This window comes from Camelus dromedarius, chromosome 10 (assembly GCF_036321535.1).
Source record: "Camelus dromedarius isolate mCamDro1 chromosome 10, mCamDro1.pat, whole genome shotgun sequence".
Lineage (NCBI taxonomy): Eukaryota > Metazoa > Chordata > Mammalia > Artiodactyla > Camelidae > Camelus > Camelus dromedarius.
This window is the reverse complement of record NC_087445.1, coordinates 11809445-11836625: the sequence shown is the minus strand read 5'-3', so window position 1 is coordinate 11836625 and position 27181 is coordinate 11809445. Positions and strand designations below refer to the sequence as shown.

Sequence of the window (27181 nt, the reverse complement as noted above, 5' to 3'; positions counted from 1 at the left end):
AGTAAGGAAGGAAGAAATAAGAAAAGAAAGGGAATTGTTTGAGGGGTGCGTATAGAAGGTGGGGACAATCTCAGCCATGTCTCCTCACCTTAGCAGTGACACTGAGGGAAGAGAGACTGCAAGTGGCAGGGCCCCCATGCAGGCATGAGCAGGGCTTGGAGACTAAGGCAGCACTTTTGCTTAACAAACTTCACAGGCCTGAATCTAGGCTCCAGTGTTCCAGCTGAATGACCTCTTTCTGGCCCTGGCTTCTAGCACATCTGATTGTCTCAGGTCAAATAGCTGTGAAGCTTGTTCAGGTTTTAAGGGACTGATTTGGAAAAGGGGACTCCAACTCTGGCCAGTAAGTACCTGAGATTATTCACCTCTCTGAAGGATGCTCACACTAGCATTTGCACTGGGAGGGTGAGAGTTGTCGGGGTGGGTTAGTCCCTGGAAGGTGTGGTCTCTATTCAGTGCACCTCCCAGATACAATCAGGGGGGTTGCTGTACATGGAGCCTTGCCTAGAACAAACTGAACCTGTGCAGCCAGGGAACTCCCTCCACCGCAGGCGAGAGAGATTCTGTTATTCCCAGTCAACAAGACTCGAGGGGGTTCAAGGATGAGAAACTGTAGTTTCATTTCCATTCCCCCTTTCAAATGGCAGTTTTCATCACTGTTACCATTTTGCTGTCATTGGCTACCAAATGTGACCTAACTGTTCTATAAATGTACCTAAATATAGAGTTCTAAAGGCTACATAACTTAAAATCAGTTTTCTGTTCTTACATCATGGCATCTTTTATTCTCTCTGTGTGAAAGCCATTATCAAAGTAATATATAAGATTTCTTTATCTTTGCTTTATAAAATGTAAAAAGGTGAAAATCTACACTTCTTTATTTGTCATATATTTCTTCAGGGAAGTATTACCCAAGGTATATTCTGAGGAACACTAGATATATAATCCATTACTTAAAGATGGGAGTCCCTTCAAAGAAATTTGAGTAATTTTGCATAACTTCATTTTTTTTATGGAGGAACACCATACTAAATAACTTACAGAACATTATTAGAAGTCTGAATTTTTTCAAAAATATCACATTTCAAGAAGCTATAAAATCTTTACATTTTTATAATATCTTCTTTGACCTTTGAATTAGTTAGAAATATATATTTTTAAATTTCCAGATTATGGACTATAGTTTCAGAGGTTTAGATGTAGCTATGAGGTGAAAACAGACATCATAATTCCATGAACTCATGAAAGATTACCATTCTTAAAAAAATATAGGCATTATAAGAATACATATATAATGTGCAGTGTCCAATTCAAAATAAAAGGTAATAATAAAATGTTTTAAAAATTAAAGTATTTCACAAAGCAGAATTATGGAAACTGCAAATTAAATATATAAACCAATGTTATTTAATATAAATTCATCAGTTACAACTAATTGCTAATGTCAAGCAATGTGAGTTTCACTTAGACTTCTGAAATATACTTACATAAAATACTTTCTTTAGAGTAAAAGACTTCTTTTATCTCCAAATGTAAATACTGAGACATTTTTCACTGCTTAATATTTTATAGTAACTTATACATAAAAAGAAAGTTAATATATAAAATAATTAGGATCTTGGGGGAAGGCCCCTAGACAATGCTTGGCAATAAAATTATTCCTTTTCCATCTAAGCTACTGCAGCACAAAGAAAGGCATTTTCAAATAAGAATGTTGTAGCAGGTGTTTACTTTTGGAAAGTCTTACCTTTTATAATCCACAAATTCATGTGTTGGCATTAGTAAGTAGTAACAGAAAGATCTTTAACCATAGGAACCTAGATGGTTATCACTATAAATTCTGAACTGTAAACATACTTGGCTTCAATATCTGAGAGTGACCTTTTTAGAAACTCGCATTTTGTTTGGCAAAATGATAAATGAACAAATTGATTATTGATTAATATAGAACCACAGTGGCCATGGGGGAAAATCTTCCATATCATGAACTTAAATGAGGTTTCAGTGCTAACCCAAGGCTCTCGTAATTTATACCTGACTTTATATAAATATCAATCAATCAATATATATGTATAATATATAAAATGAGCATGAGCTAAGATCTTCATACAAGTTGTCATCTGAGCACCTCTCATTGCTTTTCTATTTATATCTAATATTTGTATCTGAGATTAAACAGTATTAAGATAAAATGTGAGCGTAAATTATGTAACTTAGATTTAGCATGTATAACACTAAATGAGCATACAGACAGCTAGAAAAATAACAATGAATGTTCTGTACTGAAGAAATAAGAGATTTGTGGGACTATGTGAACTAAATGTGTATTATGTAGACAGAGATCCAATGCAAAGAATATGAAACTTGTCAGACACACAAAGAGAGAAACAGGAAAATTCCAAGCTAGACAATCTCAGGATATATGTGAGAAAACTACTGACTCACTGATGAGTGCGAGAAGCAGTGTCAGCCTTGCACACGGCCAGGGGCTGATGGAATTCTGATTTGGAGAAACCAAGTACAGTAGACGTAACATTCTCCTCCGAAGCCAGCTTGCTGAGACCAATGTGGTTGACACTACGTGCTCTCATGAGTGCTGTGAATCAATCGGATTCAGACCTGCTTCCATAATTCCATTCCTTCCCCTTGTAAAAACTTACTGCCTCAGAATTATTTTTTAAGTGCTAAGATTAATTTAAGAGATGCTCATTTTATTCCGTTGGCTGTTCCTGGATCAAATGTCCCCCAATCCTAATAGTTCCTGGCAGTTAGAAGGGTCTTGCCTCTCTCTGTAAGGCTGAGAAATATGGAAAGTGAATTGGAAGAGTCATGATCTCTCTTTGTCACGATTTCACTCCAACTAATCGACCTTTGCATTAGTTGTCCAGACTATTCCTCATCTTAACTTACTTGTATTAAAATCTCAAACATCACCGAACCAAAATGTCAGCACAAGTGTTAAGATTTGTCACTCAGAACAAGCCCTGAGCCATTGACACAAATGCTTGTTATATTGTATAACATTTCTTATTACTTTAAATAAACAAGGCATATATATTGTGTGTTAGTCACTGCCAGTTAATCATAATACAGCCTTGGGTTAAAATAATACCTTCCAGTTTTACTGAGAAGAGGAGTCTAATTGAGCCCACCTCACAGACAGTTTGAATTAGAACACTGCACACCTCCTGTGCCCTACCTCCCATTTCTCGTAGCCCACGTTCAACTGTGGCCGTCCCTGCAGCAACCAGCTTCGTACAGCTGTAACACGCCTGCGATTGTTTCAGCTGCTCCGTGTAGCCCTGGCTTTCTGCTTCTGTGTTTTTTCTGATCCAGCACAGAAGCAGAAAGCCAGGGGTTTTTTAGGGGGGGTGTTTGGGGAACTTTTTTGTATTTTTTTTAATTCCTTAGGGGATTTATTGATTTTCACACTTGGTTATGCTGAACTGCTCCTATCTCACAAACTCATCAAAAAGAGCATTCAGTGTATTAAAATGTCCACATCTCCCAGGTGAAAATGGGAGCGCACCCTGAACTCGCTCAGGCACAACGGAGTGGTACAAAGGAGAGGGCATCTCCTTGCATCAGCAACGGGAGGCAGGAGTTGCTGATGGGATGCTCCCCATTCCGGTCCTCACACAGATTGCTGGAAGCAGCCTCTCTGGAGGTCCTTAGAAGATCCAGGCCAGAAGGGGTAGAGTTGCCCACAAAGGCAACCTTTGAAAATTCATTCTTCTACTGGCTTTTCCTCTTTTCTTTTTAATGATTCCCAGTCCTTCTCTTTCATTCCTTGAGATAACTTTCCAAAATAAGCTTACTTGCCTGTAAGTTTGTCTCATACTCAGCTTTCAAATGAGAAGCTGAGCTAAGACAGATAATATCCTGAGAGACGGGGTGGGGAAAATGGGTCAGCAGCTCCACCTACAAAGTGTTGGCTGGACAGGCTTCTTTTACTCCGAGCATCCACCTGTTTCATACATAATGCAGGACACTCCCACCAACGTGCCAGAATTAAAAAGTCCAGTTGTTGCTTCTGGCTTTTAGTCACCCTAAACCCCCTGCTTAAGGGAAATGGGGGTGGGGGATGGGAGAGGTGGCTGCTCAGATAACTTACTGAGTCTTTGGATTCCTCGCAGTCTTGTTAATGTATCCTTGATAGGACTTTGTCTTGCTCTTTGTATAACATTTTATGGAAAGACAAAAATAAAAGCACAAACAGTTATAAAGACATCTGTGGGGAGAGGGTGCTCCGTCTGTTCTGACTGAAAAAAAAAAATCAAGCAGACGTGTTGCTTCATAACTTCTTGCCTGAGGAAAACCATGTTTGCAGGAAAACAAGCCCATTTGTGTTCCCACTGACCTAAAATTTCATGTGAAAAATATTTGCTAGACAGAACATTTGACTGTAAGATATGGACATCAACCTGCTCTCCAGCTTGAAGATCGGAAATGGATATATACTAGCTTCACAATGAACAGTAATCATCTGGTGGTAATTCTGTATTGTTCATTGGTGCAGCTAGACTTCTCTGGCTGCTCCCACTGGAGGGTAACTCATGGTCTAAAAATAACTTACCTAGTCAAGAATTAGAAACCCAAAAAGGTTCATCAAAAATAAAACACGAGACTCACAGAAGTTGTCTATGATATGACAAGACTTATGGCCCTCATGGTACCATGACATCACCGGCCTCCTCTGGGACAAGGTTTCTTGGTCTTGGCCTCTAAGTGCTGCTGGGTCCCACCATCCACTGCAGTGTCACTCACCCTTCTGGTCTTTGGGCATGACACCCTGACTCCCACTGTCCATTGCTCTCTGTTCTAAACGTTCCAAACACTCAACCCTACCACAGACTTCATATGGTTTGTTGGGACGGGGTGAGAATCTGAATTTCCACAACATTTGGCTATTTTTCCCACAGCACTCTGAGTGTGTCATTTCTCCACCCACATTAACACCACACCTTTCTGTTAATAATCTACCTCCTATTTGCCCCCCTTTTTGAGGGAACACCAGCAAATTTCTAATATTCTGTCCAGGAAAATACACACAAGCATCCTTCATTTTGCATTCAAAGCATCCTTGTTTTTATCAGTAAAAAAAAGTGTCTTGGCTTTCAGAAAACTGCTTCTACTATGCACTAAAAGTCATAATCGATTTTTCCTCTAGACCAAGACAAACTTTCCTGTGAGGCAATACCAGTCACAGCAAAGGTCTAATGTTGGCTATTTTTAGGGGAAAACAATGACAAAGTACAACCAATCCTGTAGACTCTTCTGATACAAGCACTAGGAATTATATTCCTGATGGGAACATGGCAGTCCGCAAGACAAGCACATCTTCTCAAAGATCCATATTCTCAGAGGGAAGGAAGCCCCTTGCATTGTACGTGGAAAATTCATGGATGCCACCCATGTTGTCTAAGTGGTGAGATACTGACCATAAGACATATGAAGGAAGGTGAATTTGTGCTTAACAGGAGAATACTATTAAAGGTATACTTTGTTTCCATAAGTTTTTATACTTGACAGAAAAGCACTTGATTTAAAAATATGTTCATGCATGTATTTACATATACACATTTGTATCCCATAATTGTATAGTAGTAGAAAGAGTCAACGTGTTTGTTTTTGGATCCTGGTACCTGCCTTGTTGATGTCTAAAGACCATTTATTTCAAGGACAATAGGATAATGAATGATATAAAAAGCAATGACTTCAAATAGTGGGTTTTTTTTTCCCCCTAAAAATATCAGCCAGTAGCGATGACCCTTGTTTGGTGATGTGATTCCAAGAAGTATGTTCATATTTATTTCTACTGTTACAAATAGCCTGGGCCACTTTAAGTGTTGAGAGATTGATCTCAACAAGTGTGTAGTCCCCAGTTTCTCAGTGCATTATTACGTAATCATAGAAAATTGGACAGGTCATAAATTGGGCACATAAGTTATAGAACAATAGTCAATGGGATATTATGCAGCTGTTATAAGAATAAACCTGAATTATACCTTTAAGTCATTCAGGGCAAGATATTGAACAGCAAATGAAGAGAGAATTAATAAGGTGACAGGAGACACATGGGACACACTGTAAATCTGATAGCTACAAATCAGCGCAAAAAGTTTCATAAATCTAAACCCTTTTTTGAAATGTGAAAAACACCAAAATATCAATAGAACCCAGAAGCTGGTATCTTTAGCTTGTCCCCTTTTAGACAACGGTCTACAGCCTTAGGTGTATAAATTATCATAATAACTATTATTATTCTTACTTTCAATTCTTCCCTTTGCTGCCTTCTTGAAAGAAACTGGAATCACGTACACCACCATTTTGTTTTGCTTATCAAGTTTTAAAATGAATTTATGGAAAAATTAAAATCACTTCCAGAATCAGGGTTCTTGGGAGCACTCAGCTCAAGCCACAGTCCCAACTGTCCAGGGTAATTTCCCATGTGACCCCCTGAGCGTCCTTATCTAAGGACAACTGTGGCCAACCCAGCCCACTTGCTGTTTTATTGAAACTTATCTGTTGCAAAGCCACTTTTTTTTTTTCTGATGGACAAAGTCTATCTAATTCTGGTCCTTTTGATTTGGGCAACTTAAAAACTGAGTCTGATGTGATATAGAGAAAAGCACTGCTGTAAGAAGGAAGTTGGGGTCTATGACCAAAAACCATTAAATTAAAGTCCCCCACAGGCTCATTGAGGATAAAGGCTACTTGGATGAGGACCTTATATGGATACAGAGTCACTTACAGCAAAATGATGCTACTGTTTTCTCTCAAGGGACTGAGCAAGGAAAGCGAACATCAATGTGCACACACATATAATTGTATCTCTTTTTTCCCTGGTAAACCATGAGTTATACCCTTCTTGGGGCTTTTCTCAAGGGTATGAGTGATAACTGCACAGAAAAAACTCTTCTCTGACAATAACTATTCAGAAGTACACATATGAAGGGCATTCTGGAAGTGGTGCATGATTTCATTACTGTAAGAGACGTCTCCTCTCCTTTTGGGATATGGGCATCCACGGGGGATCAAGTGAAATATTTTTAAAAATGTTTTCTTTAACATTTATATCTGTCAAGATAGATTTTTAAAACATTGTTTAATGGTGACTTTCTTATAAAAAGAGAGTCAAGTAAATATTGCTGGAAACAGGAGGCCTTGAGCTAGATTACCTAAGGTCAAGCTTTTTGAATTTCTTAGTTTGACTGAAAGTCTAAATCAAAAGCATCAGTCTCTTGGTGTGCCTGTGTCACACAATCAGATGTTACTGTTTTTACAAATGGACCTAAAAGAACTGTGAGGCTGGTTATCGCATGAGCTCTCTCATCCACACAGGCCTTCAGCAAATCTCAGCAGGTCCCACCGCTTTCTAGCTTGGGCCAGATGCCCTGCAGATTCGTTGGTAAACTACAAGAAAGCTATCTTGCGTCTCCAGTAACACTGATGATGAATGAACTCTCTGATGATGAAATAGCTCCTTTCTTACTTCAGTTTCAGCAAAGGACATGCAGGGTATAGAGTGATAGTCAAAAGTAATATCTCCACATATAGAAAATTCTTATGGATCATCTACTGAAGTAAGTTTTAGTTTAAGTGTAAAAAGTTCAAGAGCTGAATGCAAAAACAATCAAAACAATCGCACTTAAAATAATGCTTACCGTGAATTAAAATGTTACCATCAACAGGATGTCCTAGATGTGTGTACGCCTGCAGGCTGGTGTTGTCTTTCCTTAGAAGAATTACACCCAGTCAAATTCCTCCTTCTTTTGTTTTCTTTGCAATCTTCTGATATTAAAATTATCTCTTTTTGCAATTACATTTGCAAATCATCTTTAGTTCCTGGAAATGTAATAAAAATACATAGTAATTTTAGACCTAGGAATAATAAGAAGTAGTTCAGATTAAAGAACTCACAATCAGATATTGCACTGTTTCTTGTTTCTCTCCATTCAGCTTATTCAAATGATCCACAAACTGATTTCACAGTACCTCGATAAAATGTTATGGCTGTCAATAGAGAATTTAAGTACCTGCAAATTTATTCATTTTCATACAAGAGACTGATATGAGTGCATTTTTGCAAAATATATGATGAAAATTATCCCATCTTTAACTTGTTGTGTTAATCATTAAATAGTGGAATATAGCTTTGTTTTAGGTTTTTATTATTGTGGATTTCACAAACAAAATTAAAAGGGCACATTCTTTTTTATTTACTTTTTTTTTAACCTTTTTACTGAAGTATAGTCAGTTTACAATGTTGTGTTAATTCCTGGTATTCAGCATAGTGATTCAGGGATATATATATATATTCCACTTCAGATCCTTTTTCACTATAGGCTATTACAAGGTAATGAATCTAGTTCCCTGTGCTATACAGTAGGACCTTGATGTTCATCTATTTTCTGCATAGCAGTTAGTATCTGGAAAAAGACACATTCCTGAAGTAAGTAGTAAGTAGCTAGAGCTTCCTAAGCACTGATTTGTGTTAAATGGCCAATTTTAATATGAAGAATGTTTAGGACATAGTATTATTTCCTAAAAGCAAAATAAAACCTGGTAAGAATTCTCAATAAACAACATCAAAATTCAGTTATCATTACTCGAATGTTTTTCACTTGTTGTTCATTTGCGTGTTTTTGCACTTTTACCCCATATTGAATATTATAATAGTTATCTTTATTTTGTCTACTGTAATATCATAATGCTGAAATGGTAAATTAGTAAGATTAGTATCTCAGTTAATCAAATAACTTTCCTAATTCACAGGTCATGATCTTAAATCCATCATTTCATAATTACAGTCCATTATTATTTGGCTTTTGTGTTTTTGTCTTCACTGTAACTAAAATCAATAAATTCTAGATGGATGAAAGAATAAACCTGTCTTTGATTTAAAAAATTAAAGAATCTGAGGATAAATAAAATCCATCTGTACTAGTAGTCTGAGACTATGCTCAAATGTATCATTTTGGATTGCTGAAGGACAGGCAAATTTCAATTTTCTTATTTTTATGTATACCACTTTAGAATTAAGTAATTTATCTTTTTTTTTAAAAAGCAAAGCTAATGAATAAAAATTGTCTTGATTGATTGATTGATAGTCTTTTAAGTATTTAAGATTTGGCAATGGTTTTGTCATCAAAAACTAGTACAACCACACATGGTCTACTTAATCTACATAAGAGGAACTTGCTAAAAATGTTAACTTGGGTTCAGTTATATTAAATATCTTTCTGTTATGTTAATTACCATGAGAGCTTCCCTAATTGGGATTATTATAAACTTGTGGAAGTATTAGATTGTAAATGCAAATAATACATACTGGAGTGAACTGTGTATGAGTTCTTGAAATGTCATAATGAGGTTAAGGAAATAAATCCATCAAAAATAGATAATATACTATTTAAATAAACAGTGGTTCTGACATTAATCTTAAGCCTCTTCTCACAAGGAAGATTTCAAAAGTAATGTCTAGGAGAAATTTTTTTGCTCTGATGAAATTTTTTTCTTCATCTCATTTACCATTACCTGTTGGCACGAGTCTGATGCATCTGCTGGTCTGTCCTGATGTGATCACTTTATTGATATACTGGTTGCAAATCTATGAAAATTGTCCAAATCCCAAATGTCATGTTTTTTCTTTCTTTATCAACTCTACTTTTTGTCATTATTGTTACTGTTCTTTTTTTTTTCTATCAAAGTTCACCTAAGTACTGTAGCCTGAAACAGCAGTTTTTCACACACAATCAAGGAATTTATGTTCTTTTAAAACATTAAACATTGCATTTATTTTGATACTTCTGTAAGGAACTATCTTATAAAATTCCTATGCTTCATAGCATGATCTTTAGGTGATGTGCAGTTTAGAAAAATTGTCTTCCAGCCTCCATTTGAATATAAACTATGTGTAAGCAGCTGTATTTGTTAGCTTCTTTGGTTTTCTGGTGTGCATAAGGACATCAAAGTGTGACAGGCATGTATGTAGTGGGCACAGAATAAATATTTTTGAATAAATGAATTTAGAATTTATTCTATGTCTGTAAACTGAGTTTTTCTGCCCCACTGCCTAATAATAATAATATAATAATAATAATGTTTTGGCTTATTTACTCAACTATTTGGATGTTAAAGTCCACCATCCTCACAACGTCTGGGTTGCTCACGCTATATAATGTGGATGATCTCTTTCTCAGTCCTTCACACTTGCTGTCTGTTCTTTAAATCATCAAAACTGTATATAATTTTGTGAAGTATATATATATATATAAGTAGAGCTATCATCTCTAAATTGAGTTTTAACCCAATTGGTTAAGTAAAACTTCAAATGAAATAATTAAGATCGATGTTTTTGTGAATGAGATGCAGTAGTATTTGACTAAAGAGACAGACCAGTGGCGTGGTATGAATGCGAACATCTTCAGATGTGGAGGAGATGATGGAAAAGAATGATTACTGACAGGGTGGCTGCACACAGGGCCCCAGTAATGCCATCTATGACTTAGTCCTTACACATCTGGTCTCAAATATTAGTAATTGTATGTTGTTCCTATTTGAAAAGATTTTAAACACCAATTATGAAATATATTCTAACTCTGTTCTCTAATCCATTCCTCAGTAATATGACAAATGTGAAAGAACATTTTAGCATGGTTATTTTATTAACACATCCCTTCAAAAAAGAGTGAGATGGATCCCCAGCTTAGTCTGATAAATTAACTTTTCCTTAGTGAATATTGTCATATTAAATGTAACATATTAGTCTACATTATGTATCATAGATGTGTTAAAAAAATGAAAACTGTATATTAATAAGAGTATTATGACAATCATTACTTAAGTAATGTATGTTTCACTATTTAAAAATGGCATATCTGACTTGGTCATAAGGATGGAGAAATTTCATTTATTTGTGGGGCAACAAAGAAGAAATGCAATAAAATGACAACCTAGACAGAACTGACCAGATGCTGAAAGCAGATGGAAAACTTAGAGTCAAGTATTAAAAGAGCAGGTTTATAATGCTGCAGCTGGGGATTCAAATATCTCAGTATCTAATCAGGCAACAACATCTGGCCTACTGCTATTCAGAGGTTTTCCAACAGTAGGAACCACAATACAATTTAATAATCAAAACTGAATTTATAAAGCTAGCCAGAATGAGCAGAAACTCAGAAGACCTTCCCACAGTATCGCTCAACTTTTCAAAACAAGGACAACAAAATGTTATAACTTGCCTTTTGATAATTAAACTCCACATACTGCAAAATGAAGTTGGATAAAAGTTTAATCAAACTCAGTGAGTGCCATTAAAAAGGCAATAAACAAATGATTGCATAAATAACAACAAACTTCCGTGTTCCCTTCAGTTGTTGAAGGACAAAATAAACAAAGTGGCACTTGAGTAACTGGCAAAATACACAGCAGTAAAAAAATTCATATTTAATTGTAAAATGTTATGGGGGCCTCAGTTTCTCCTAACTCCATTTTCATTTGTTATCTCTTTTTTTTTTTATTAATTTGAGTAAGAAATACAAAGAAATAGGGAGTCAATGACTCAGTAATGTATAACATGAGAGAGATCAACATGCAAAAGCATTTTCATTCTGGATCAAAATTAATTATTTTATTTAGTAGTGTTTTATCCTTAATTAAGAGGAAATAATATCCTATAAATTATACTACATCTCTCCATAAATCTTGCTATAGTCCTCAGTGGATTCAAAGCTTAAATGTAAGAATTAAGCATTATGTCAAACCTCTTTCTCTGTCTGGTTCCAGCTTAATTTCTCTGTCTTAATCCAGCTTAATCTAAACTCATCAACCAACAGGTCCTCCCATGAATGGTAAATGTGGTGTGCATTAAATTAGTCATGATTGTACAAGAAAAACATCATCTTCCACTTCTTCATACTACTCATAATGCCTAAGCCTTGTGTTTGTGTGTATTTATATACACACACACAAAAGATACATTACTACATCTGAGATACCCATTATCCGATCACATAGAAAATTAACTTCTAAAAAAATAATAGTAGTGAAAGTTTGCAGTCATCTTACTTTTCAAAGTATCTTTCAAAATGTAACACTAAATGCTCAGTTTTCAGAAAGATTTTTTAGAAGGGTGGTGGGGCTGAATTTCTTGCATACAGTTGAATGAAATGTAGCCAAGAATATAGTAAATTGCTCACTTTGAAAAAGTGATAATCATCACCTTTCCTCCATCAAAAACTCTCCTCTCTGATTTAGTGATTGACTCATTTGATAGTCAGCTCTCTATCCCTATCAGATGAAGAAAAAGAAACACATCACTGACTTCCAGACATGACACTGGGATAAAAGTTCTTGCAATGTCTCTGACACTAGCAGTGATTTTCAAGTTTGTTTTTTTGTTTTTTCCCACAGATCTTTAGTCCCTAGGTCTACATTAATCTAAGTAATGTTGGAGTATTCCAGAGTACTGCTAGAGAGTTGTCACTTTGTCACAATCCAAGTATGTGTTATTTGGACTTCTGTGTCTTAGAAAATAACAAAAGAAAAATAAGGTTTACAGGTACGGATGGTGGAAATTAAAAGTGACAATGACAAGTTGTAAGGTGTACATAGAAAAACTATAAATAAAAAACATCAGAAAGACTGTAATATTGATGGTAAACTTCTCTGAGTGTTGAAATGGTTTGGGTCCAAGAGACTTCAAACTGGAATCCCTAAGACATTATTGTACTTCAGAGAGATGTCTGCTTTATAAAAGCCATGCTTAATTTTGACCAAATGATACAAAATTGAATAATCAACACATGATCCATTAGATATCTTATTTTCCTGGAAAACTGGAAAAATTAAAATTTCACCATATACCAATGGGAATAATATTGCCGTATTCTTCCTAAATGACTACTGGTGTGACACTATTAAGATTTTAGGAGCAGCTATAGGACTGTTTGAACAGCAACCTTTTTTCCTCATGGCGATCTCTCTACCTATCCACCCCTACTTCCCCAGACAGTGATGCCCCACAAGGTCTTCCCAGCTACAGTTAAAGAAGTTCAGTGTGGAAAAGTAAATCAGGAGGGGCCAAATGTGTCTCCACAGAATGCATCAAAACATTTCCTTATTACATATAACAGATATAGAGATAAATTACAGGGTTCTCTGTGGCCAAATTGTCCACAGTGAGAAGACAACATGGCCCCCAATGAGAGAGAATGAGAAGCAGAAATTGGAAAAAGCGGAGATAACTGTTCACAGCTGAAGGGTTCCTGATGTCCAGGAGAACGTATGTCCTGACCTGACACTGTGTACAATTCCTTTTTGGATTTCACAAACCAATTCAATCTCCTCATAAGCTAAATGTGTTAGAGTGAAATTTCACAAGCAAGGTAATTGATTCCTATTACTGATACCTGTTCTCTGCCAAGAAGGAGAAATAGAAAACAGATTCACTTTCCCATTTGGAATGCCTAGGAAAAGAAAAAAAAGTATCAAATAAAAATGACAAGACATCGGATATCAGTTTGATCCCAAAGATACAGAGCAAAAATGAGCTTGTAACTATGAACTGTCTAGAGAGAGTTTCCAGGTCAACATAAAAGGAAAGGGAATCAAAGTGAAGCCATGCAGACCCGGTGAAGCGAAGACACAGATCAGAGGCTGAGAACCTCAGGCACTTAGAGTTTACAGGGCAGAATTCTGGAGAAAACTCTGGAAACCTACAGAAGTTTCTCCTTGTTTATTCAACTGAGTACTGACCGATACATGAAGAGTATAAGGAAGCCATAAGAGGCCTGGGAAATGACCCCTGAAAGGGATTAACAAAATCATCAGAGTTCACAGAGGAAAGAGGTTAGCGCTTGGTCCCACAATCCAGGAAGGAAAACCTCATCTGTAAGGGTAGTCAGCAGTGGGGAAAAATAACATCTAGTCTAAACACAATGATAATCCCACATAACAACAGTTTAAAAGTCAACACCCCAAAGAGCAAACTGTTTTCAAGTAACTTAACCTCATCACAGAATAAACCTCAAGCACATTAAACACAATATGGAAACATCCAGCACTTATTAAGGAAATTTTCAGAAAGGCCGGTATTTGAAACAAATAAAATATGACATAAATGGCAACTCAAAGAAGCACGCAAAGACAAATTAACTGAAAAGGATACAAAAGGGAAAAGAGAGAAGGCACAAATTACAAGTAACAAAAATAAAAGAGGAGCCATCACTCCTGATCCTGTGAACGCAGAAAGGATAATAAAGGAATATGATGAGCTCCGTGCCCACAGGTTTAATAGCACAGATGAAATGGACCAATTTCTTTAAAGACACAGCTACCAAAACTTACACAGGCAGAATAAACTGCAGAGGCTCATGCTGACTAAATAAGTGGAATTAATAATAAATATGCTTTTAAAATAGCAAAGTATCAGGCGCAGATGTGCTCACTGGTGATTTCTAGCAAACATTTAAAGAAGAAATTGTTCTAATTCTGTACAATCTCTTCTAGAACACAGAGGCAGAGGGACTTCCTAACTCACTTCAGGAGCCAGTATTACCCTAATACCAAAACTGGACAGAGATATCACAAAAAAGGAAAAGTGCAGACGAGTATCATTCATCAAAATAGATGTAAAAATCCTTAACAAAGTAAGAGCAAATAGAATCCAATGATGTATAATCAGTATAAATCACAAGCAGGTGGGATTTATTCTAGGTGTGCAAGATTGGTCTAACATTCAGAAATTACTCTCTGTTATCCATCATCAACAGCCCAAAGAAGAAAAATCACATGACCATATCCATAAATGCAAAAAATAGCACTTGAGAAACCCAACACCAAACATAATAAAAACTCTTAGCAAATCGGGAATAGAGGAAAGTCCCTCAGCTTGAGAAAGGACAGCTATAAAACACATGACAGCTGGCAGTTGCATTTAATGTGAGAAACTAGATGGTTCCCCAATAAGATCAGGAAAAAGGCAAGGATACGTGCTTTCACACATAATGTTTGACATTGTACTAAAAGTTTTAGATAATGCATCAGACATTAAAATAAAATAACAGACAGACTGGGAAAGAAGAAATAAAATGGCCTTTGTTCACAGATGACACTACTGTCTATGTAGAAATTTCTAAAGAATCAACACCAACAAAAAACATTCCTGGGAACTAATAAGCAATTAGAGCAAGGTTGCAGGATATGAGTTTAATACACAAAAGTTAATTGCTTTTTTATATACCAGCAATAAAAAATCATCATTTAAAGTTAAAGGCAAAATATCGTTTACTTTAGTACCAAAATATGAAATACTTTGGCATAAAACTAACAAAATATATATGAGATCAATATGAGGAAAATCATAAAACTCTGATTTAAGAAATCAAAGAAGGTCTAAACGAAAGGAGAGATGCTCTAAGTTCTATTCACAGAAAGACACATTACTGCCAAGATTTCAGTTTTCCCCAACCTGATACATAGATGTAACACAAAGCAATCAAAACCCCAGGAAGTCACCTTGTGGATTTCAATAAACTGAATCTGAAGTTTATAAAATACAACGGATCCCACGCAGCCAACACTAGAGCGAAGGAGGAAAACAGTCAGAGGACTGACTCTGACTTTAAGACTTATGATAAAGCTGTAGGAATCAAGGCAGCCTGGTATTGGCGAGAAGGTAGATAATACAGATCAGTGGGACAGAACACAGAATACAGGAATGGATCCAGAGATGGGTATTTTCTGCTGATTAGCCACAAATGTGTAAAGGCAATTCAGGGGAGAAAGTAGAGAACGGCTTGTCGACAAATGGTTCTGGAAGAATTGGACATCTATGCAACCTCACAATATATGGGGGAAAAAAACTAAAAATGACATTTAGCATTATAAGCTAAATGTAAAACTTAAATCATAAAGTTTCTATAAGAAAACATAGAATGAAATATTTACGATCTTGAATTAAGCAAATATTCCTTAGGTAAGGCACCAGAACAATATTAATGGTATTTAATTAATATTAAAAAAAAGTATATTGGACTTCTCAAAATTAGGAATCTGTGCTCTTTGTAAAGACACTCATAGAAAAGTAAAAAGACAAACCTCAGAGTGGCTGAATATTTGCAAATTATGTAACTGGTAACACACTAGTATCCAGAATAAAAACTCTCAAAACTCAATTAAAAGATAATATGAAAATGAATATATGTATGTACATGCATGACTGGGACATTGCTGTACACATTTGACATATTATAACTGATGGTAGTTCAATTAAAAAAAAAAACCTCAATTAAAAGAAAGCCAACAGCTCAGTAGTAGTGGTCAAACTATCTAAACAGATACTGCACCAAAGAAGATATGCAAATGTTAAAGAAGCTCATAAAATTATGCCCAAAACAATTAGTCACAGAGAAATACAATGATTTCATTTATGCATTCATCAAATACATGCAATGGCTCACCTATTATGCTCCAGGAATTACGTGACATACAGAGGACCAGATATGAGAGAGGTTAAGGTGATGCCCTCAGGTCTACAGTGCAGTGGGAGCACTGACGCAAATCCAGAGTCTGATGAGTGGTAGAAAAGCAATGTGCAAAAAGCTCATAGTGATGCATGTAGACAAATGAACCGATAAACAAAAAATATTCACGGAGGTCCTAATTTAATCTTGGAGGGTGGGGAAGACGTGTCAAGGAAGTGTGTTCGTGCTAAGAACTGAAAGATAGTAAAGCAGGTGAGTCGTGTGATGTGGGATGGATGGGTCTAACATTATGGCAGTCACTTCTCAGAAGAAAGTGCAAGATGTTCAAGTAGCCTACATTATTTTCTTTGTGTTTTCTCACTCTATTATTTTTAAAGGCTGTCTGTATAAAGGCTTTTTGATTTGGGAAGATCATAGCATGCAATATATTATTTTGAATAAGCTAAGCAGAAAATCTTTGCTGGACTTTTAACAGTGAATTTTACTTTATTCAAATACTAAAAATAGCTAAAAAGTCTCGATATTTCTTATTCCTTTGCTACCTGGAATTAATTATTGGTACTTAACCATCTAAACTTAATCTTAAAATCTATTCCCTCACATCTATCTGTTTATGTATCTATTCTTATTTTAAAAAATTCTAATTTCTTAATTGATTTAACTTTATATATCTTCTTTAGTCTTTTATAATATGATGTTTATGGTAATTTCCACAAATGACAATGCACTCAGTTTACAGCACATGCAGGTAATTCCAGGCCAGTCTGAGAATTATTTCAAAGATTATTCCTAGATCTTTCCTCCACACTTCCATTTCCTTTTGTTTCTCATTCATTTGCTAGGTTTTTCTTCAGATTATAGTGTGTTTAAGTAAAATAAATACAGTTCAACTTTAACAATGCCACATTACTCGTTAGAGGAAGTTTGAACAATGTAGACAAGTTTGTAGAAAGTTAATCATATTTATCTACATTTAATGAAAAACGCTGTTGTATTTTAGTGTTTTCCATGCAATATTCAAATGTGAGTTTTATTAGTTTTGGAATTTACTCTGCCCTGTTTTAATCATTTTCTATTTTATGTTTTATCATTCATTTTTTTAAAATTAAATTGAAATAATGTAATAGAGGAGACAAATCTGACTCTATGTTGGATCTGTTCCTTTAGTTTTAACCACTGCGCCCTGTTTTCTAGGCTTAGTCTTGCCAGCTCTGCACCTTTTGTAAAACAATGTCGCCTTGAGCCTGAAACATACAGGAGAGCCTGTCCTCGGGGCTCTGACCTTTAAGGATGTTAGCACTTCTGCACTTATGTAGAGATGGCAAGTTGCAAAATAGAGAACAACTTTTGTTTTGTTGGAAGCTTATAGGGACACCATGACCTGGCCCACCAGGAGGGCTGCAAGAACAAAGAATGCCTGCAGCAAGGAGTTTGCAACAACCAACCAGACCCCCTCCCTTGTTTTCTGTATTCTGACTAGAGCAGGATGATTCTCTAAGACATTGGTCTACCATCCTCCTGGTCAGCGGCTTTCTGAATAAAGTCACTATTCCTTGTCCCAACACCTTGTCTCCCGGTTTACTGGCCTGTCGTGTGGCGAGCAGAACGAGTTTGGACTCGGAAACAGTAAAATCTAAAAGAACTAATATTTTTGATCACTTAATATGATCCTTATAAATAGCCAAAATGTATGTTTAATTTTTGAATAACTATGAAATAGGTTATTATTGGCTTCATATTAGAAAAGATGAAACAGAACATAGTACCTTTTGTTGCAGTTTGGAAACCATGATTGTGATCCTAACAACTCTAAATTACAATTCTACATTCTACATTTTTTATATTATTTTATAATTTTAGTGTTTTAAAATTTTTTTGAATGTGAATATTTAAAAACTGTAAATGTAAATAATATAAACAATATAAATATGTTTGAGGATAAAACTAGTAGTTCTGACTCATGCAACGGAATCTGAGAATGAAAACTATAAACAAACTGGTAAAATCTCATCTATTCTTACACATTTTTTCATATATAGCAAGTCATAATTTATAAGTGTATATATACATATATATGTTGGCAGCCAAATAATACTTTGTAAATAAATATGCACTGAATAAAGTAAATAAAGTTCAAGTTTAAAACAAAATAGCACTACAAAATAGGCTTACACATACAAAATAAATATCCCTTTGACCAAAATTTTCCACATGTTTTTTTTGGTCATTATCTCATAAGCAAATCATGAGTTTGACAATTTTCATTATTTGAGTCTCCATATTGAATTGGTTAATTCTGCCAAGAATTGTTGCCATTTGTCATTCTTTAGTTTTTCAGTTAAATTTGGATAAATGATGGAGAGTATAAAAATAATTTAATAAAGAACACAACATGCACTCACATTTTGATATTATATTGAATTCTGCTATGGTATATGCTACTTTAAATATTGTATCACCATTTTAAATTTTTCATCAGTGATTTTTCACTTATTTTAATATTTTAAAAGGAGTGATTACAATTTTATATATTAGAATATAACAATATTTTATATATTCTGTGAAGTTTATATATTTTCATAAATTCTAAATAATTGAGTTAGACCTAAAAATGCAAATAATGTCAACAAAAATGGTTGGTCCTTCCAATCTTTTGTTTGTATTAAAATAGCTAGTAACTGATGGCAAATAATAAACTGTGATCTCATTGGTAGAAAATTTATTAAAGTTTTGAGAACAGTTATCTCTTAGCCATAAATAAGTCTAACTAGAGTATGTATATTTTAATTGAATCTTGATGAGATTTTAGACAAGGGTGTCTTATTTTGCATTGTTCTCGGTGCTTGAAATATAATTTTCAATCAGTTTTAGCCTACCTTTAAAAATAATAGCATAGTCCTTATACTATATACTACAGTTTATATATGGATCTGTGTGTGTATATATGTGTACGTATATACATTTACACATATATTAAAGTTTTATTGTAGTTTAAAATTGCATATATAATTCTTGCAATGTTTACTCCATAATTTGGCTAAAATTTGCTTCTTAATGTTGTTGTGATAGAGTCATGCCTTAACTCTATCAATAAATTTTTTTTAAAATCAAAGTATAGTCAGTTTACAATGTTGTGTCAATTTCTGGTGTACAGCATAATAGTTCAGTCACACATATGCATACACATATTTGTTTTCCTATTCTTTTTCATTATAGGTTACTACAAGATATTGAATACATTTCCCTGTGCTATATAGTATAAACTTGTTGTTTACCTATTTTGTATATAATAGTTAGTATCTGCAAATCTCATACTCCCAGTTTACCCCTTCCAATCTCCTTCCCCTCACCCCCCACCAGTAATTGTAAGTTTAGAAAAAAGCTCGATACGTTCATATCAGATGGACTCCAATACATTGTATAGGATTTACCAACTTAGTTCTGCAACAGAAAGAAAAATATATAAATAGTGGAAGGTAGGACAGGGAAATTCCTCTAATATGAATCTTAGAATAGTCACATATCAATGTTAACATAGTTCATATTTTTTAAATGATTCCTGTTCGAGGTCTTACATTTTAGAAAAGTGATTTAACTGAAGAAAGACACCAGAGGAATTTTGTTTTACTACATACTTTTTTTGGAGCTAAGTGGCAACGGGTGAATGACGGTACATCTTCTAGCGTCATTTCAGTTTTGCTTATTGCATGCTATTTTCAAACGGTTCCCTAGTCAGGGAATACTTCTGGAGTCACTGCTTTTTGAGATCATTAGAAAAGATTTATTGATTTTCATTTCTACACCAACCATGTAGATGTAAGCTAGTCTGCATGTAAAATAATTCATCCCTGTTGAAGTTAAGCCCAGGAGGTGAATGTACTACAGTAGCTATAAAATACATCATTAGATCTTTCATTTATACTTGTATATAATTATGTCAAATGTCTTATTACTGGCTAATGGCTTTCTCTTTTCCCTAAAGTGGCTTATGTTATAGCTTTCATTAGAATGTGTATACCGTGTGTCATAAATTCTGATTTATAATAAAGTTCTAAATCTTTCTAATCAGAAATACATGGTAATAAATAAAAGGACATTCAAATGACTTCAACATTATATCCTGTGTTTCTATTCTTCTAAATCTGTTGTTACTTCTCAACTCTCCTGGCTGGGTGTCTATTTCAAACTCTACCATGTGGACATAGATGGACATCCCTTTCAAATTAAAGTTCTGGAACATCAAGTTGGGGGTATTTTGTAGGTACCATGGACAAAGCTGACCATTGTCGAATTTTCCATGATAGTTAATTCTAACAACTTTCACATATGATGTGAAAATTAATGTTACAATTATTGCCTTCTTATGTAACTTTTAGAATAATATTTAATAATTTATAAAAATATTGTGGCTTTATGAATCCAATTTTGTCAAAATCTTTTCATGACTTTCAGGTAAATTGACATTTTTCCTATATTATGTCTTTAATACATGAATGTTATATCTCTCCTTTTGTTTCAATCTTCCTTGATTTCTTTTTTTATGATTTGACATCATAATATGTAATGTTTCAGGTAACAGTATTTATTACTACTGCTGTTAGGTAAGTTAAGGGTCTTAGTGTGAACCGGATGCTTTAGGAGGGTTCTGTGGCTTTTGAAATGCTCATGTAACATAATGGAATGGGATTCAGAAGAAAATGCAAACACTGTCTCGGTCTTTGTAACATTGAGAATGGACCCAGAGATGGCAATTCATTCAACTGTTCTCCAGATTTACTAAGATGAGTTCTAGAATCCCAGCATCCTAACTCCCATGGGATTTTCTTCCTACTGGGTCACCAAAGGGACCAACCAAGCAGAGAGTTGCTCTGCCATCTCGTGGCTGTCAGTGCCTCCACTCTGCCTGTCAGGGTGCAGTGTGAAATATACTGATACACAGCAGCCCACTGCTACCCCCTGACAGTGTTGAGTAGTAGACTATAAAACTTAGTCAACAATTCCATCTGGAGGAACATCTAAACTATTACATGTGCAAGTCTTCACTTTGTGATTTTATCTAACATATGCAGTGAGTTAAAAAAAATCAGACAGCAAATAAACTTCATCCCTTCATGTACATGCACATGTACTAGAGGTTATAGCAGTGATATTTTGGCTTTGGGCCACATGTTCATTCCTTGAATTCTTTGATCTGTGTTTTGTAGTTTTCAGCATTCAAGATTTGCACACTCTTTGTTAGATTTATACCTAGTAATTTCATTTTTTGAGTGACTGTAAATGGTAAAATATTTTAGAATTCAGTGTCCATGTGTCCCTCATTATTATATAAAAATAAAATGATTTTACATGTTAATCTTGTACCCTAAAAACTTTGTCAACTCATTATTTTTAAGAATATTTAAAAAGTCTTTTGATTTCTTGAGATTTTGTATACACATAATTATATCATCTGCAAATAGTGACAATTTTATTATTTTAAATTTGTATGCCATTTATTTCCTTTTCTTGAGTTTTTGCACTGGCTAGAACTCCCAGCAGGTTGGTGAGTAAGAGAACAGTCATCCTTGGCCTGTTCCCAGTTACAGGAGGCAACATTCAGTCTTTCCCTGTTAAGTATAACACTAGCTGGAGGCCTTTTCTTTATTTTTCTTGGGAACTGCACTGACTAGAATTTCCAGTACAATGTTAAATAGAAAAGGTGAGAACTGACATTCTTGCCCTGTTCCTGATCTTAGGGGGAAAGTATCCAGTATTTTATCATCAAGTATAATGTTAGCTCTGGGTTATTCATAGGTTCTCTCTATTAAATTGAGGAATTTTCCATCTAGTTTTTGAAAGCTTTTATCATGAATGAGTGCTGGATTTTGTCAAATGCTCTTTCTGCATCTACTGTACGATCATGTAATTTTTGTTTATTCTATTGACATGACACAGTACATTAATTGATTTCTGGATATTCAACCAACCTCCCATCTTTGGAATAAATTTTACCTGTATCTAATTTTTTTAGCATGCTGCTGGATTTAGTTTTTAAATATTTTGTTGAGGATATTTGAACCATATTCATAAAATATATTTGTCTGTAGTTTTTCATTCCCCCTCTTGGGATGTCTTTAATAGTTTTGGTATCAGAGTAAAATTCACTTTATACAACAATTTGGAAAACATTCTCTTATGTTTTGAAAAAGTTTGTGAAATTGGTATTCATGTTTATTTATAAGTTTGATAGAATTTAGCAAGTCTGGGCCTAGGCTTTGCTTTGTGGGTAATATTTAAATTTTTGTTTTACTATTACTAATAGTAAATAAATATATGAATAAATACAATTTTATTACTATTTTAATCTCTTCACATGTTACAGATCCATTCCCTTTGTCTATTTCTTTAAGTGTTTTTGGTAGTTTGTATCTTTCAAGGAATAGGTCCATTTTACCTGAGAAATTTACTGGCATACAATTTTTCATATATTCTTGTATAATCCTTGTTATTTCTGTAAGGACCATAATAATGTTTCCTCTTTTATGTCTGACCTAGTTTTAGACACTTCTTTCATTTTTCTTGGGAAATCTACATAAAATTGTATCAAGCTTACTGATTTTTTTCAAAGAAACAATTTTCAGTTTCACTTATTTTTTATATTGTTGTTATTTTTTTTAAATTTTTATTATTTAGTACTGATGTATACTATTTCATTTCACCTTCTTGCTTTAGGTTGAGTTTGCTTTTCATTTTTCCAGTCTCTTAAGGTGGAAGGTTAAGCTTTTATTAGAAATCTATTTTCCTTTTTAATATAGGCATTCACAGCATAAATTTTACTCTGTGTGCTGCATTAGCTTTACCTCATATGCTTTATGTTGTGCTTTGATTTTCAAAGTTTCAAAATTTATTTCAAATTATTTTATGATTTCCCCCTTTATATCATCTTTGATTCATTTGTTAATTAGGAGCATATTCAATTTCCACATATTTGTCAGTTCCCACTTTTTCCCTTGTTATTGCTTTCCAACTTCACACCGCTGCGGTCAGAGAATATACTGCATATTATTTCCATCATTTAAATTTTCTTGAAGTTTGTTTTGTGGCTTCTTATGTCCTCTGGAGAATGTTCTAGGCTCACTTTAGTAGACTATATATACCCTGTCATTACTGGATGGTATGTGCTATAAATGTCTGCTGGTTATAGCTGGTTTATAGTATTGTGCAAGTCTCCTGTCTCCATGTTGAATCCTCTGTTTAGCATATATACATTGTTGAATGTGGGTTATTAACATCTCATATAATTATTGTTGAATTTTGTATTTCTCCATTCATTTCTTTCATGTATGTTGGTATTATTGTTAGGAGCATACATGTATATAATTGTTATAGCTTTCTAATGGTTTACCATTTTATCTTTATAAAATAAGTCTCTTTATCTTTTTTTTGTCTTAAAGCTTTTTGTCTGATATCAGTATAGCCACTCCAGCTTTATTGTGATTGCTGCTTGCATAAAAAAAGTTTTCACCCTATTAATTTTAAACTATTTGTATCTTTGAATATAAAGCATGACTCCTCTAGACAGTATATTCTTGGATCTTGTTTTCCTCCATTTTAAACATTTCAGCCTTTTGTTGGACTGTTTAATCCATTCACATATAATGATACAATTAACATAGTTGAATTTATATATGCCATTTAAAATTTTGTTTTTTATGTGTCTAGTATATTTACCCTCTACTCTCTCCAGCTCTCTTCAGTAAACTAACCAACTTAACAATGTAACATGTATTTAACGTGTACAGTTTAGCAGTTCACTGAACCTACAAATGTCCCAATTGCTATCCATTACCACAGTCTTCACTGTTTTTGAGAGCACCCTCAGACATTAGTTTCTTCATGCTCTTTTGTTAATGAACTCAATTCCTTTGCAAAGAGATTAGGAGCTACATAGTATTTTATTGCTTGCTTCTCTCAGTGCAAATTTGCAGGCCAAGGTTCTGGGGGTGGGCACAATGGGATGCTTCTCTTGGAGTAACACCCTTGATCTAGGAACTGAACACTTGATGGAGAGAAGCAGAAGCCATAATTCTTGCTGGACAGATTGCTTTTCTTAGTGTAGGAACACTAGTTTACAAGTCAGAGCAAAAGTGGAGTCTCAGTGATTTCATGTCAAAGACAGAGCCTCTGTTCAACAAAGGGTCCTACATAGAAGTAGCCCCTGACTCTCAATTTTACTTACTCAGAATAGAGCCTAGGCAGCAGGTAGCTGGGTTGAGGATGATAAATTCTGAACCAGAAGTTTCTTTCTGGGAAGATAACCCTCTGACAGGGAGCTAGGGAGAGAGGGAGAGACCTGTGTTCTTAGCTATCCCAGTCTGGAGTGGAATTTCTGCTTTGCGAAGCTTAGTACAAACACTATAGTCTCTTGCTTTTCTTACTGAATTTTTTTACATATTTTCTCGAGTAAATATTCATTCACTTGATGTAAGCTATTTGGAGCATTTTCAGAGGTTATAAATAGTTGTTATGTATATACATATAACATTTACATATTTATATATATAAACTTGTTATTTATATAATTGTTACATATAATTTGTATATGTAAATATAAATTCTATAAATATAAACATTGTTATTTATATTTATCTACTACATATTATATAAGCAATTAAAATACTATTATATATAAATACATATTATCATATATAAACCTATAAATATATAAAGTATACATTTTGTATATGTACACATTTTTATATTGATTGAATATTTATTTTTCTTACATAATTATTTATACATATAAAATATATATATGTAAGTAATTTTCACCAGTCACATTAGGGCGTGGTCTGGAGAGCCCTTCATGCTCTCATGCTGGGAGCGAATCTCTGTCCACGTTTTTGTGCATTTTGCTTTGTTTTTAACTTAGTGGGAGGAATAGGGGAAAGTATATCTATTTCCCAGAATCAAAGTTCTCAGATTTGTTTTTATATTTATGGAGTCAAACATACCAATCTGTCTGTTTAGAGCTTCTGGTGTTCTTAGAAACTGCTTAGTCATCTCAATATTAATAAGTATTTATTCCAATTTAATTTATGTACTTCAGTACTTTAATACAAATAATTGATTTTTTTGAAAATATTTTTATATCAGTATTGATCCAACCTAGTTGGTTTTCTTCTGAATTTCCCTCAAGAAACTTTATTAAATAATCCATATTTCCTTCTCTAAATTGAAATGCTAGATCAATTACGTGTTAAAATTCAATATGTTTGTCCAACTAGGCATTCTATTCTCTTTTAACTGTCCTCTTTCACCATGCATGAATACCAATATATATTTTTTCTTAATTATATTATACATATAACAGGCTGCTCTCCTCTCTCATCTATGATTATTTTTCTCTAATTAGTCCTCTTTTTTCAGAACCATTCTGGACTTTATAATTAGGTTATCCACCAAATGGAACCACAATAAGTGTAAATTTACTTCTTAGGGTAGTGAAATATTTTAATACTGAATCTGCCCACATAAAATTTAGGTATGACAGTCCATATTTCCATGATTCACAAGTAGGAGAATTGAAAGATTTCATAGTATGGATATTTAACAAATTTCTACTGTAAATACAACCTTTCTATTTTTATATAAGAAATTTAACAAATTTACAATTATACTGACAATTTTTCACATCACTTCTCATAATGTTTTGATAGTTCACATGACTGCTATAATCATTCTATCACTGACAAATATTGATTTATTTTTATTAATTTCAAATTTTGTATCATTCATTTCCCTGATATAACTGTGTTGGTTACAGCACCCAGACCAACTTTACACAATATCAGTGATAATTGTTTTGACTGCTGCTCAAGGGAAGTGCGAGACATTGGCATGTGTATCAAGCACCATTAGTTTCAAGTAATCAAATGATAAGCATATAAGATGTAGCAGCAAGATAAATATTGCATAAATCACCACATATATTTTTATTTAAATAACATTTTTATCGAAAGAAATATTTAATTGTATTAAATCTATGTTTGGCATCTGTTGAAATGATTTTTTTTAATTTAACTTTTGACCAAATAATAAACTGAAAAATAGATACAGATTCTAAACACTTAACAATTATTGAATCACAGGTGTAAATTCTACTTGGCCATGGTATACTATTATTTTCATGCTGCTACAATGCTTTTGCTAATATTTCCTATGGGAAACATATTTGAAAAACAAAAATAACCAACCAAAAAAATAGACATTATCTCCGGATTTATGAACGAAAAATATTTTGTTTATAATATTGTCTACCATGTGTTGAAAGCTCTGTGTCAAGATGTAAGTACACAAGTTAATAAGTTTTAATCTTACAATTACTTGTTTAAGATATTATATCATCATTTTTGTTAATTTAAATAACACCTGGTAGTAAACGTGACATTTTCATTAAAGTTTTCTGGCCAGTGACAATGGCATTCACAGTTGCCATGTATCCAATATATCATACCAGGCCCTTTTCTAAGCAGTTTTTGTGTTTTTTATCATTTAATCCTTACAACAAATCTGCAAGGGAAGCATTTTACAAGTAGTTTATTAGAAATCAGTTTGATTCAGTTTATAAAATTTCAAAATTATAAGGCTATGGTACTGAGATTTTATCCTGTGTCCATGTGACTCTAACATTCATGCTTTAAACCATTAAT

The 27181-nt window shown here is 34.0% G+C and overlaps 1 long non-coding RNA gene across 1 annotated transcript in view; it reads right to left on the bottom strand.

Annotated features, from left to right (window-relative positions):
• The window catches only part of LOC135322336 (uncharacterized), a 65794-nt gene that overhangs the window by 18065 nt on the left and 20548 nt on the right, over positions 1–27181 (bottom strand). The window contains exon 2 of the long non-coding RNA XR_010382860.1: positions 7668–7848. This is a non-coding gene — a long non-coding RNA (uncharacterized LOC135322336). The remainder of the gene's footprint in view (positions 1–7667; positions 7849–27181) is intronic.